Below are 15,645 nucleotides of genomic sequence, written 5' to 3'. Positions count from 1 at the left end.
AACTTCAGGGGCCGATGTCATTTGCATAGGCACACCCACCACGCCTAGAATGAGACCATAGCTGCTCAAATGGTCACTTTGGCTGCTGTGGGATCCCCAGCGTCTCTGTTATTGGGGCAGGAAGAATAAATTGTTATTACCCTGATTATGGGAACTGTGCTTGGAACTGTACGTGGCCTTTTGTTATGATGGAGGGATTCACCATCAACTAAGTAGCACTCGCTAGGCAAGGGTCATGGGTTCCAAAACTGTGTGAATAGAGAGAGGCTGGGGACAAGTATTAATACTTGGTGGCATGGGCCCCTTGGTGAGGGCCTTACATGCTAATTGCACTTCCTCCTCTCTCCACTGTGGAATATCAGAGCTAATTTTGATTTCATTAGAAGTCTAGTTATAGGCTGCTGAGCTCACTTTGGGCTGACAGTGCACCAGCACTGGGGCTCCCCTACTACAAGCTGAATTCACCTAAGAGCTGAAATCACTGAGTGTTGTGTTAAGTAGTGGGGGAGCCTGAAGATATATTGTGGAGCAGTTTGCGGCACGGCTGGTGAAGCAGTTCAACGCGGAGCAGTGTGTGGATGGCAGGAGCTGCTTGTGGGTCGTGGAGCTGAGCGAAGGAGTTCGTGGGGCAGCTGGTGGAGCGGAGCGCAGCGGAGCGAAGGAGTTCGTGGGGCGGCTGGCGGAGCGCAGCGCAGCGGAGCGAAGGAGTTCGTGGGGCGGCTGGCGGAGCGCAGCGGAGCGAAGGAGTTTGTGGGGCGGCTGGCGGAGCGGAGCGCCGCTATGGAGCTATGGGGCGGTCAGCTTCAGATCATGTAAGGTGCCTCTTACCCCCGTCCCATTTCCACCCAGGTTGGGAGGTAAAGCTCCGCAGATAAACTTTCGAACTCTGGGGCTGCCCTGACCAGGGACAGAGACTTTTGGGGCATTGGACTTTTGGGACTTTGGGTGATTTGGGGTTGCTGGACTCAAGAACCAAAGGGAAAAGGGCATGCCCCAATTTGCCTGGGGTGGGTTTTTTTTGCTCATGGGTTGTGTTATGAATCCTGTTGGTGGTGTTTCCCCAACATAATGCCACATTGTTTCTCTCTGTTATTAAAAGGCTTTTGCTACACTCAGGCTATGTGCTTGCGAGAGGGGAAGTATTGCCTCTTGGAGGCGCCCAGCGGGGGTGGTATATATTTGTCCCAGGTCACTGGGTGGGGGCTCGAGCCGGTTTGCATTGTGTTATTGGAATGGATCCCCTAGATATTGAACCCGGCCCTTGTTGCTGCCAACTCTGACGGGCAGAAGGGTTACAGATGTAACTGGCATCAGAGATAAATCTCATGAGTAGAATATTGAGAGAGAGAGAGAGAGAGAGAGAGAGAGAGAGATGCAGGGCTGGCCTTACCATGAGGTGAACTGAGGCGGCCAGGTCCCAGACTGTGGAGGGGAGGGGGGCACTAGGACCCAAAGTGTAGAAAATTGTGTCTGCTGCTGGTGCATACGTATTCTCTCTGTTCTAGGTGCACAGAGATGGTGGAGTGCTGTGCTGGAGCAAGGAGGGCACAAGAGACATAACAGGCAGGCAGGAGAAAAGGTGAGAGGGAATAACAGAAAGCAACAGGAGCTGCAGGGAGAGAGAGGAGGAGGAGCCTCTTATGTACCTCTCTAGCACCCCCCAGGAACCTGGATTGATTAACACCAGCTTCTCAGGGAGCTTCCTGTTTCCTGCTGCTTCCCTCAACCCACTTGAGGAGAACAGGCAGTCAACTGAAGTAGTTGGAGCCAGTTAGGCCTTTAAGATGCTGATATCTTCCCTCACTCAGGCCCTGCTACCAGCCTGCTTATTTGTTCCCTTCAATTGAGTGTTGAGAGTCACTACAGCTGGCACAGAACAGCAGTCATGAGTGAAAGAAGAAAATGCCCCTCTGGGGCAGCATTCAGAAAAAGAAAGAAAGCAAAGGAAGCTTTTCTATCTAAGCAGGAAGGAGCGCTCCTGAGATACACAGACACAAATGTTCATAGTGAGCCTTCCGGCCCCAGCAAGGATGTGAGTGGTGAGGAGATGCCTGATCTTCCAGTTAGTCAGAGTGCAGGTGACCTGGCAGCTACTGCAGCATCCATATCTCCATCTCAAACTGATGTAATCATGCACATTCCTGAAGAAAAAAGTGTAGATCAGAAAAGAGTGTGGTGGAGGCACAAGAAACAGCTGCTGCTGAGCTTAGTTCCTTAAATCTAGATGATCCAGGACTGTGGACCCACCTGAGCAGTAGCCAGAGAGACTTCCTTGTACTGCATAGGCAACAGCAAGTGAAAAACTTCATGTTTCCCAAAGACAATGAAAATAGAAGTTTCCATCCAACAAATTACTGGTGTGAAATCCCCAATGGTGACAAAGTGGAGGGGCCATGGCTTATGTACTCAAAAATCCAGAATGCTGCAGACTGTTTTTGTTGCAAACTCTTCCAGTCTAATGTTCCAGCCACATTGGGTTCCACAGGAACAAAGGACTGGAAAAATTTGGCTAGAAATCTGGCATGCCATGAGAAGGCAGCAAATCGCCAGAGAGCAGTCCATAGGTGGAAAGAGCTTGAGATGAGACTAAAGGTTAAAGGCCACCATAGATGATCAGCATCAAGAGAAGATTGCATCAGAGTCCCTTTACTGGAAAAATGTTCTGAAAAGGCTCATTGCCATTGTGAGAATGCTTGCTACCCAAAGCCTAGCACTGTGTGGCTCTTCAGATCAGCTGTATGTGCCAAACAATGGAAACTTCCTTAAAATTGTGGACCTGATGGCTGAGTTCCAGGAGCATCTAAAAAGAGCCGCCACCCAAGAAATGTACACACACCACTATCTTGGAAAAACAATTCAAAATCATCAAGATCATACAGTTACTGGCAACAAAAGTCAAACAGAAGATTGCGGCAGATCTGAAGTCAGCGAGATATTACTCTGTTATTCTGGACTGCACACCTGACATCAGCCATACGGAACAAATGACTTTAATGGTGCGTTTTGTAACAACAACAACAGAACCTAGTGAAAATGTCCCTGCAGTGGTGACTGTCGGAGAGCATTTTCTAGAATTTATTGACATTGATGATACTACGGGAGCTGGTATGACACATGTGCTTCTTAAAAAGCTGGAAGATATGGGAATTGCGATAGCTGACACGAGAGGTTAGGGCTACGATAATGGTGCCAACATGAGAGGAAAGAACAGAGGAGTGCAAACATGGATCCGAGAGTTAAACCCTTGAGCTTTTTTTGTCCCATGCAGTTCTCATTCATTGAACTTGGTGGTCAGTGATGCAGTATCAGCTTCTAGTAAGGCTGCTGAATTTTTTAATGTAATTCAAAGCATCTATGTATTTTTCTCTGCATCAGCTCATCGATGGCAAATTTTGAAGCAACATTTGGGAACTGACACTGAAACTACTGAGTGCCACACGATGGGAAAGTCAAGTGGAGGTGACAAAGCCTATCAAACACCAGATTGGGAAGATAGATGATGCCATAGTTGCCATTTATGGAGGATAATGCTATGACAGGAACTGTTCGTGAGAGAACAGTGGCAGAGGGAAATGGAATCACCAAAAACATACATAACTTCATATTTCTGTGTGGCTTAGTGTTGTGGCATGACATACTGTTTGAAATAAATGTTGTAAGCAAGAGACTCCAAGGTGTTGACCTTGATATATCTGGAGCAATGGAACAACTGGACAAAACAAAGTCATACCTACAGCCTTGCCAGTCAGATGAGGGATTTCAAAACGTTCTGACGAGAACACAGAAGTTGGCAGAGGAACTTCACACTGAAGCTATTTTCCCACCCACTCAAGAATACAAGAGTCACCGAAGAAGATGACATTTTGATTACAAGGCACGGGATAATCCCATAAAATAATCCCCAAACAACAATTCAAAGCTGAATTCTTTAACCAGGTGCTAGATTGTGCAATACAGTCAGTTGAAGAACATTTCATGCCGCTCAAGGAACACAGCAGTATATCTGGGATGTTGTATGATATTCCAAAACTCCTCACTGCACCTGAAGAAGACCTACACCAGCAATGCAGGGCACTAGAGACAGTGTTGACACTTGATGACATGCGCAATATTGATGCGAGTGATTTAGGTGATGAACTGAAAGCCTTTCAAGATACATTTCAGCAGGGTAAACTCCAACGGCTGTCTGGAATATATGTGCTCAAATAAGATGACCGCCCTCTTTCCAAATGCTTTTCTTGCTCTGCGCATACTTCTAACAATTCTTGTCACAGTTGCCAGTGGAGAATGCAGCTTCTCCAAGCTGAAGTTAATAAAAACACATCTACGCTCCACAATGATGCAGGAGAGGCTGGTCGGCCTTGCAACCATCTCAAGAGAGCATGAGCTGGCCCAGACTGTGGACCTGAAGGAAGCAGTTCAAATCTTTGCAACCAAGAAGGCACAGAAAGCACCACTTTGATTATTCAAACAGATAAAAATGCCAGTGTTTATTATGCAGACAAGAAAAGTTAACTTTCAAACGCCTGAACAGCAAATGTAAGTGTTACTTAAAATTTTTGAACACGGCATTTTAAGTTGTTAGTTCTCCTTTATTGGGGTAGGTAGCAGAGCAGTACCATGAGAGGAGTAGAACAAGAAGAAGGCAGAATTGGGACTTTTCAAAGTTTTGGCCCAAGCGAGGGGCATGGGGTTGTTATTTGAGCTCCCCACCTCAGGTGCCAAAATGTTGTGGGCCGGCCCTGGAAAGATGCACAGGTTCTTCAGGAAGGACAGGCAATGGGTAAAAAAAAGAAGGCAGAGTTGCATTGTACATCAAGCACGTATGCCCTTGTCCTGAGACACAGAAGGAGGTGAGAGGCAGACCAACTGAAAGCCTCTCTGTGAAGATAAACGAGGGGCAATGTCATGGTAGCGGCTTACTATAATCTACCAAATCAGAATGAGGTGGTGGGTGAGGCATTTCTAGAACAATCAACAGAAATATCCATCACAAGACCTGGTAGTAATAGGGGACTTTAACTACCTAGACACCTGTTAGAAAAGAAATACAGCAAAATACAAAATGTCCAGTAAGTTCTTTCAAAGTATGGGGAACAACTTGTTTTGGAAGGTGGAGAAGAAACCAGGAGCGCAGCCATTTTAGACTTTATTCTGAACGGGGAGAAACTGACTGTGAATCTGAAGGTAGGTGAAAGTGATTTTGAAATGATAGATTTCATTGTTCTGAGGAAAGGATGGAATGATATATGCAGCAGAATACGGGCATTGGACTTAAAAAAAAAAAAAGCAGATTTTGAACTCAGAACAGGTAGATAAGGTCCCATGGGAAGAAAATCTAAGGGAACAAGTAGGTTGGGAGAGCAGGCAGTTTCTCAAGGACACAATGTTGAAGGCACAACTGTAAACTATTCTGATGCAAAGGAAAGATGGGAAGAATAACAAGAGGTCCATATGGCTGCAGCCAGAGCTCTTTAATACCTGAGAATCAAAAAGGAATCCTATAAAAAATGGAAACATGGACAAATTGCTAATTATGAGTACAAAAGAATAGCACAGGCATGTTGGGTGAAAATTAGAAAGACTAAGGGAAAAATTGAGTTACACTTATTAAAATACATAAAGATTATAGGAGCTTCTATAAATACATTAGGAACAAGAGAAAGACAAAGGAAGTGTACGTCAACTATTTGGCAGGGAAAGGAGAGCGCAATAACAAGAAGGCTGAAGTGTTTAATGTCTGTTTTGTTTTAGTGTTCTCTAAAAAAAAAAATGAGAGAGAGAGAGAGAGAATTGTAACAGCATGCTTAACACAATTAACAGCAACAAAAAGCCAGAATAGGAAAAGAATAGGTTAAAAAATATTTATATGAGTTAGATGGGCCTGATGAAATCCACTTTAGGATACTTAAGGAACTAGCTGAAGCAATCTTGGAACTATTAGTGATCATCTTTGAAAATTCATGGAGGACAGGTGAGGTCCCAGAGAGCTGAAGAAGAGCAAACATAATACTTATCTTAAAAAAGAGGAACAGAAGGAGGGAGGGAATTATAGACTAGTCAGTCTAACTTTGATACCTGGAAAGATACTTAAACAAATTATTGAACAATCAATTTTGTAGCACCTAAAGAATAATGGGATAAGTAATACCCAGCATGGATTTGTCACGAACAAATTATGCTAAACCAACTTAATTTCTTTCTTTGACAGCTCACTGGCCTCCTGAGTTTGGGGGTGGGGTGGGGGGAAACAGTAGATGTGATATATGTTGATCTTAGTACAGGTTTTGACACAATCTCGCGTGACATTCTCTAACCAAACGGATAATTATGTACTGGAATAGGTTGCCAAGGGCCGTTGTGGAATCCCCATCATTGAAAGTTTTTAAGAACATGTTAGATGAACACCTATCAGGAATGGTCTAGCTATATTTGGTCCTACCTCAGCATGAGGGGATAGACTAGATGACCAGACAAGGACATTTCCAGCCCCATGTTTCTATGATTCTATGACCCACACAACAGATACAGGATGACATTGCCAATGTGTCTTAATCCCAAGCTAGGGAGGGGAGGGTAGCTGAGGCCTGGTCTACATTGAAGGGTGGGGGATGAGCTAAGTCGGTCTTAGTTACGCAACTTCAGCTACAAAAATAGCGTAGCTGAAGTTGACGTATTTAGAGCTACTTACCGCGGTGTCTTCACTGCGGTAGGTCAACTGCTGACGCTCGCCGGTCGACTCCGCCTACACTTCTCACTTCGGTGGAGTACCGGAGTCGACGGCAGAGTGCTCTGCGGTCGATTTATCCCGTCTTCACTAGACGCGATAAATCAACCCCTGCTGGATTGATCACTCCAGAGGTAAGTGTACACATGCCCTCAGTCACAATAAGTGATTCAGTATTTCACCTCTCTGCTGAGGCTGCCAACAAATCTGCCAACTGCAGTGCTGTTTTCTTCCCTAAAATGGACACCTGTCCTATGGGGACTCACCTGAGGCTATTAACTCATTTCATGTAGGTGATCAACCATCAGAAGATAAGTCTGTTTGCTTACTATCGAGGTGGGCTGGATTTGAACTAGTAACTTAGAAGTGAACAGAAGGTTATTGGGATGACGGCAGCTCAAAATGTTGCCAGTTACTGAACGCATGCATTTTTGTGTTCCAACACATGATTCAGACACACAATGGTGTCAAATCAGAGAAATTTTATGTCAAATCAGAGAAATTTCACAGTTTGTTAAAACTTTTATCCCACTGCAGTTAAAATGAAACAACATTCAAACACATAGAACTCCTCACTCATCAGCATTTTCAGACCATCAAAATGTTTAATCCCTTGACATTCCAGGCATTTTTGTTTTTTTATTCTGAAACGCTCACCTTATGCTGTGAAAATAAGAGCATTCTTTCTTCACACACACACACACCCACACACACCCTATTTTTCCTCTGTGTGATATCTTAGTGAACTGTTTAGAACTATACTTTACCAGGACCAAGCTACTTACAAAGCTCATTTAATTCCACTCCAGACCATCCTGAGGATGTAGAGCGTGATAACCATCTTCTTGCTGCTTCCAGAGTTTGCTTCCTCCTCAGGGAACAAGAGACCGAGTTCTAGTTTCAGACTGGGTTGTCTGCACACCTGTGCATCTCCTTGTTTCTTTCATCAACACAAAATAGATACTGGGGGTCTGTGTTGCTGTAATTGCAAAGCAGCTGTTCTGCCTCCCGGGGTTTGGTGTGGATTCTCTGCATATTTGCACAGGAGAGACAGACACACTGGGAGGCAATGAAGAGGAGGAAGGAAAGCTATTCTGCCATTACACTTATTGTCATCTATGAAGGAATCAGCTCTGAGGCAAGGTGGAAGAGGAAGAGAGAAAGCAAATTTTTTATTAGTTTAATAAATCCTGATTAATTTTTGCCTTTGAAACGGCTATGTTTACTTCAACATTTTTCACACAGCCAACGGCTGACACCAGATATCTATGGACCCTACAACATCAGTGGCCCTCCCACTCTCTGCATCCAGTTGTTAGAGGCCCCTCAAAGAGGCAGGCCTTGAAGTAAATAAAGTCTATAGGATTGTATAGTCAGAACTGTGAAAAACTCAGTGTTTTTGATTCACAGGGTTTCATGGGAACCATTTTGTAGGTTTTGGCTTGGGTAAAATTTGCACCCATGAATTTTGCTTTGAATTTTGAACAGACACAAAAAAACACATTGCAAAAAACACATTTGAAACTGCCAACCTCAGCCAGGTTTTGGTCCAAACCACAGACCTTGTCATGGTTTCTTGTTCCACCTGTAACCATAAATTAGCTCAAGTTCACTTGAAACTTAGCCCAGGTTTGGAGAGAGATTTGTGAACCTTGGCAACTCTGGCCTGAGCTTCAGATTTCCTACACAGCCGTAGGTGTGAGGTTCCCTGTTTTGATGTTCTCAGGTGGCCTAATGACCTCAAGCCACTCTTGACTTGGGCTCTGCTGCTAAAGACAGCTGCTTCTGTACAAGGCACTTGCGCTCCAGAAGCTACAATGTATTTTCAAATCCCAAAGCCTCTGAAGCCCATTGCCTTGTATGCATCCAAAAATATTAATAAAACGCAAAAGATAGAGAACTATTTTCAAAATGGGACTCATGACCCAAAGTGCATTTAATGCCACTTAAAGAAACACCTACACCTTTTGTCCCGTCCCCCGGTTTAAAGGCAATAAAATGCTTCAAGCACTGGTGCTGCTACAAGAATATCTGCACTTAAGTCAGGTGATTCAGTGCACTAGGCCCCTCACTGCTCCTGAGGCACGTGAGTGTCCTGGGATAGCCACACACCTTGTTGCGTGTCAGTGCTTGCTTAGATGAGAGCATGAGTTAGTTGATTGTTACATTTATCTGCTTTCCTACCTGTCAAAACAATACAAGTTCCTTCCTGCTACCTCTCAAGTGCCATCAGCTGAGTGCATTGAATCGATTTCAGCTAGCAAACCTGTTTGGCCCAAACCATACTCTGTTCTTGTTTTCTCAATTCTTCTAAATCCATACACTGTATTTAATCTATAAGACATAAGAGGCAGCGGTGAAAGAGCGATTATTGCACTCCTCGAGTGTTGTCATAAGGTATGAAGCTGAAGGCCAAATTACTTTACCACCTGAGAGGCGCAATAATTCCCTAGAAATGTATGGCTGAGAATGTCTTATTACATTATGAAATAGAATTTTGCAGATATAATACAAATAAGGAAAACAGTTAGTGCATTAGCGGAACACTATTGATATTGATAACATCACTGCCAGCCAACACAAATATTCCTCTCTAAAACTGTTTCATAATATGAACATAACTAAGTATGAAAGCAATACAATCTATGATGATTATAAGGCTCTCCTTTTCTTTACAGCTTTCATTGAAGACTCTCAAGGCAGTTTATAAACATTAGATAATTGAGCCCCTTAATATCCCAATATTTTTAAAAAAAGGAATTTAGGGAGCTCTTTTACAGATGGGGAAGAGAGGGCACAAAGACAATGAGTGACTTTGCCAAGGCTGAGAAGCAAATTCGCAACCGTCCGGTATAGCAGTTAGGAGTCATCCCACACCCCCTGCCAGTCACATTACTATAGTATAAGTGGAACTGGAGGAGGGTCAGCTGGGATCTAGTTTGCTGTGCCAACAGGGGCTAGTGAATGCAGGCTGATACCAGACAAACACAGGCCTCTCTGCAAGTAACACAGGCCCTTACACAGGCTCAATAAAGATTTCTTTCCTACAACTCTACCTGCCTGCTGTATTACTTATTGCCAATGAAACCAGTCCTTTTCAACCATAGGCTCTGAGATACAACCCCTCCTCCACTCAGCTTAATTAATTATTATTATTATTATTGCTATTATGTAACATTTATATTGCAGGAGTAGCTAGAGACCAATCAGGTCAATTATGTATGTAGGGCACCTAGCACATAATGACAGCCACTGGCCCAAACAGCTTCCAATGAATCAGAATCCAGAGAGAGAATAAAAGCCTTAGTTTATTCCTTACGTAATTATTTTACTGGCCTCTGTAATTGTGGATGGTTCTATTTTGGTTAGAGACCCTTCCCCAGATACATGTTAGCACTATCCCAGAGCAGATAGGGTTCAACAAGTAGGGAGACACTAATGGAAATGCAGCCTTTTGGCCTACCTGATTCAAAGACACGGACAAATACTGGGGTCATTTACATTGGCATAAATTGAGTGATTCCATTGACTTTAATGGAGTTACCCTTGATTCCCAATGTGTAACATAGCATAATTTGACCCAGCAAAAATGTTCCAATGTTGGGAAGCACAAGTTACGATTTTAATTGACATTCCTTTGAACAATCTATTATAGAAGACGAAGAAGGGAAGATGCCTTCCCTTTTATACTAAACTCCCTTTTTGTTTTCCAGTGCAACTCTGTCTTCTGTTACTCATGGGTTGAACAGATGCTAATTTACCAAATTCCAGTCTAGTATGGACAGTAATGCAAACTACTTATTCTAACTTGAGACATAGCCTGCTTATACACAGATTCTGCTTCCCTTGCCACGAGTCGTATTCTGTGCCTCAGTCACTCACTTAACCAATGGCACATGCATATTAAACAAGTGCTAAACAACAATTAAATCAGTACACCTTGGGGAGGGGGAGACAAAGATTGGAGGCATTTTTCATTCATTTAATTAGTCCGAAGATTACCATGACTTTTGAGATTTTTCTTTCTGCAAAAATGTCACCTCTGAGTTGAAACAGAACTTAAAAATGGGTTTTGGTATAGATCAGTATTTACAGATCACATACAATGCACCCAAATAGGGGTTTATAACATCACTTCTAATACAGAAACTATTGATCATTGTTGTATTAGTTTTGATGGAATATATAGGCCCAAAGAGTCAAATGCATTAACATCACTGTCCAATATTAAACAATTTTAAACAAGGATTGGATTCGGTATACAGAGATTTCAGGTTGCTTAGAACCATAGCAAATGTTATTAAAAATCTTTTAAATCTTGTATTAAAGATACCGAAAAGGGGAAAAAGAGTTAAAGCATTTGAAATGTAAAGTATTAAGAAAGACTTTCCTTTTAATAACCTCCCTTGTTCCCTTTTTATTTGTGTGTAGAAAGTTTTTAGAATGAAAACCCCTTTCTTTGACAGTCTCTTAGACAGTCATAACTGTCCTTTTTGGATGGGGGGCGAGGGAGGGAAGAGAAGCAGCTAATTGAGATGGGTCGCAGCTGCTGCTGTTGAAGTCCAATCCTGTTTCCTAGAAGACTAAAGACAGATGTACACAAAAGGGGAGAGAAGAGAACAGCAAAGATAGAAAATGAAGCTTATATTGTTGACTCTGTCTTGCAGCCTCAATAGTGGAAAAACACAGGCACAGCACATGGTCTTATTAGCCTCTCTAAGACCTGGCAAACTCGTTCTAATGTCAGGCTGTTTAGAGCATGGCTGTTAGTTGCCTTTCTGATCACAGGCTTACAGCAAAACATACAGTCTTGGCCAGCTAAGCCAGACTTATTAGACAGAATCCAAAAGGAGAGGGATAGGAAAGAGGAGAAATTAGAGGGAAGGAAAAGAACATACAAGGAGGTGAGGTGTGAGACAACAAAGTCTCACATCTCAGATGGTGTTTGGGATTAGCTGGAGCCAGTGGCGGTCAGGGGTGCTGGAATAATGTTTATAGTGGGGTGGACTGCTGAGAGCCATTGAACCATGATGTACATGATGGAAGCCCTGTACATGATGGAAACCACTTCAAGCCAGGGTGTGCTCCAGCACCCCCAACACTCCTAGTTCCATCACCTATGACTGCAGTGTCAGTGTCATTTGGGTCCTTCTCTGGCTTGGTCAGGTCAGGACACCTCAGCATTAGAAAGGCACAAAGGTGTCACTCTGGATCCTGGGATCCCAGGCGATAGTGGAGGTAGTAGTCATGAAGGGAAAGCTTGTACCTTCCCTTTCTTTTAGTCAGCCAGTGTCAAGGTACAGTTTCCACCCCAAAGTCTCTCTCTCTTTCTAAGGACCTCAAAAGGGAGTGATAGAGCAAATAACTCATCCCTTCATTATTTTATACACCAATTAAGCCTAATTTCCGACACACCAATTTTGGTTCATTTATTTCCAGTCCCACACTTTTCTTATTTACCAGGTGCGATCTTAACACAGTCTTTGAATTATACTAGTAGCCCCTTACGTTTAGTTTAATTCAGCCTTTGTCCCCCTTTTTTGCACCTTTTCCCATCAACATTTATTAATACATGTTACTGTGACATTTTATGAACTTTCATGCATTTTTCACAGTTGAGCACACAGTCGGGTAAATTTGTAGGTCCAATAATCACCCCACCACATGGGCCAAATTTGCTAAAAGTAGCTCCCCTAGCTGTATGTGCGTGCACACCAACGCAAACTCAATTACATTTGCATCTGGAAACAGGATATTGCATACAAATACAGTAATTAAATGTACAAAAGCCATGTAATTTGAAGCCAAGTTGAAAATGTGTAGTACATTATATTATACAGACACTGGCCTTAGAGACTGCAATCCACCAGAGTATTAAAGTTGTGCACATACTTAAAGCATGTGAGTAGATAAAGTTCCTTATGTTTATAATTATGCATGTACAGTGCCAGAGCCATGAAGACCCAGGATCCGCTAAGACAGCTTACTTTGCAAAATACAAGCAGGTATTTTAGTGTTCATGGGACCTACCAACAGAGCTGCTGACCTATGCTATTATTCCCAGGACGGTGCTTCCAGGAATAAAATGAAGGGACACAGGTTTACTGTGCAGATTGGCAAAGGTGTCAGGGAATTAAAAATACCCACCCTGTCTATGAACATTCTCACTGCTTCAGGGTGTGTCCTCAGCATTCCTACTTTCCCTTGCAATGTTTTGGGGTGTCTGTCATAGATAGAAGAGGCCAAATTCCATTCTCCATAACACTGGTAGAAATCTTAAACAACCATTTGTAGACAAGAGAGTTAATCTGGATTTATGGTGTAACCGAGGCCTGAATTTGGCCAAAGGTATTTTGGTATGAAAAAGGCTAGTTGTTTTTACTGAGAACTTCTTCTTGGATCAGATTTACATTTGAGCTATGCTACTTTACACCAGCTGAACATCTGACACATTTTCTTTAGATTCCCTTTAATTACAAATGATCTAGTCTTGTTACCAGTTTTTGAAATCACAGAGCATATTTCAGAGACTACTATCGGTTAGATGCCTCACTGCACTACTTGTGATAATTTACAAAAACAGTGACAGGCATTTGTCAACCTCTGAACCTAGTTTTCTTGGGGAAAGGAAATTTCTAGAAGGTGGCTGTCATAAATATAAAGGGAAGGATAAACCCCTTTGAAATTGCTCCTGGCCAGGGGAAAGCTCCTCTCACCTGTAAAGGGTTAAGAAGCTAAAGGTAACCTTGCTGGCACCTGACCAAAATGACCAATGAGGAGACAAGATACTTTCAAAAGCTGGGAGAAGGGAGAAAAACAAAGGGTCTCTGTCTGTCTATATGCTGTCTTTGTTGGGGATAGACCAGGAATGGAGTCTTAGAACTTTTAGTAAGTAATCTAGCTAGGTACTTGTTAGATTATGATTTCTTTAAATGGCTGAGAAAAGAATTGTGCTGAATAGAATAACTATTTCTGTCTATCTTTTTTGTAACTTAAGGTTTTGCCTAGAGGGGTTTCTCTATCTAATCTAATTACCCTGTTAGGTATCTACCATCCTGATTTTACAGAGGTGATTTCTTTACTTCTATTTCTATTAAAAGTCTTCTTGTAAGAAAACTGAATGTTTTTTCATTGTTCTCAGATCTAAGGGTCTGGGTCTGTAGTCACCTAGGCAAATTGGTGAGGCTTTTTACCAAGCCTTGTCCAGGAAGTGGGGTGCAAGGTTTTGGGAAGTATTTTGGGGGGAAAGACATTTCCAAACAGCTCTTCCCCAGTAACCAGTATTAGTTTGGTGGTGGTAGCGGCCAATCCAAGGACAAAGGGTGGAATATTTTGTACCTTGGGGAAGTTTTGACCTAAGCTGGTAAAGATAAACTTAGGAGGTTTTTCATGCAGGTCCCCACATCTGTACCCTAGCGTTCAGAGTGGGGAAGGAACCTTGACAGTGGCTAAGCACACAAACTCTCTAATGGTTCTAGGCTCAGAAATTTATAGGGGATGATTGCTTTTTATTTTCCAGTTGCCTCTTAACATGACAATCAGAATAATGAGATGTCACTGGTTGAACCTATAGTTGGTACTAGAGTAGCAGCCGTGTTAGTCTGTATCCGCAGCAGACTTGTGGCACCTTAGAGAGGTGGAGGACTTGTGGCACCTTAGAGGCTAACGAATTTATTTGACAGGTTTCAGGGTAGCAGCCGTGTTAGTCTGTATTCGCAAAAAGAAAAGGAGTACTTGTGGCGCCTTAGAGACTAACCAATTTATTTAGTCTCTAAGGTGCCACAAGTACTCCTTTTCCTTTTGCAAATTTATTTGAGCATAAGCTTTCGTGAGCTACAGCTCACTTCATCGGATCTACATATTGGTACTACATATTGTCAAAGATTGTTCACACTAATCAACTAATAATGACATGGCTTCCTAAACAAAATTCCCTTGATTGTGCAACACAATTACTACTAATAACCTTGGAAACAGTGTGTTTAAGGAGACTATTGCAGAGACTATCTGGAGACTTGTTTTAGAATGAACTGGGGAAGACAAAAGTCTACCAGATGGAGATTATTCTTTAGTAATTAACTAGACATTGTGCCTTAGGGTGCACAGTATTTTCCAACATCATGAGGCATTTCCTTTAGCATAATGATGTATCTGCATTAATATAGTAGTTTTTATGCTGATGAAATATAGTTTTTAATATTTTAACATTTTAATAAATGCATTATATTAATTGCCTTTCTTTAGTCTCAGAAAAAGCCCATACCAAGTGATACTCAACAAACAATTTGAGGGCATTAATATTAAAAGAGATGATGAATACAAATATAGTACACAAAAATGCATGTGTGTTCACTCCTCAGGAGAGACATACCCTCATGACTATTAATAAAAAATTACTCCAGGACAAGTGCTGAACACACTCTGTACTCTCTAGTTTAGGAATCGCTTTAGAATTAACTTTCTTGTTGGGTTAAATTTCACTCAGATGCAGCAACACGTCTAGAATGAGGTAGCAAATGAGCAGAGGCATTTATTGTGACACAAATGTTGTACGGCTTGTTTTTGAAAACATTAACCATAAGAAGAAGAAAAAAGATCTCAAAGAGCAAGGAGGAGGTTAAGTAAAGCCATCCAACATCTGTCACATTAAATACATAGTAAGGAAGGAAAGACAAATCTTATTTCTAGCCAGAAAATCTCTAACAATTTGACTGACAATTGTCTTTCTGTGCTTTGAAATACAAAATATCTAAAGGTACAGTCTTATCACCTTGCCCAATACACTCAAACCATAATATTACCATCAGATTTCCCATCTTTTTAAAAATCACAACAACAGTTCTTTAGAAAGTATCTCAGCAGCACCCTGATTTAACGGACTAAATCTTTATAGAGCAGAATTTGTTATAGAGCAATTT

The sequence above is a fragment of the Eretmochelys imbricata genome, chromosome 10, assembly GCF_965152235.1.
Source record: "Eretmochelys imbricata isolate rEreImb1 chromosome 10, rEreImb1.hap1, whole genome shotgun sequence".
In the NCBI taxonomy this organism is placed as follows: Eukaryota; Metazoa; Chordata; order Testudines; family Cheloniidae; genus Eretmochelys; species Eretmochelys imbricata.
The sequence above is the reverse complement of the archived record's forward strand: the minus strand, read 5'-3'. Positions refer to the sequence as shown.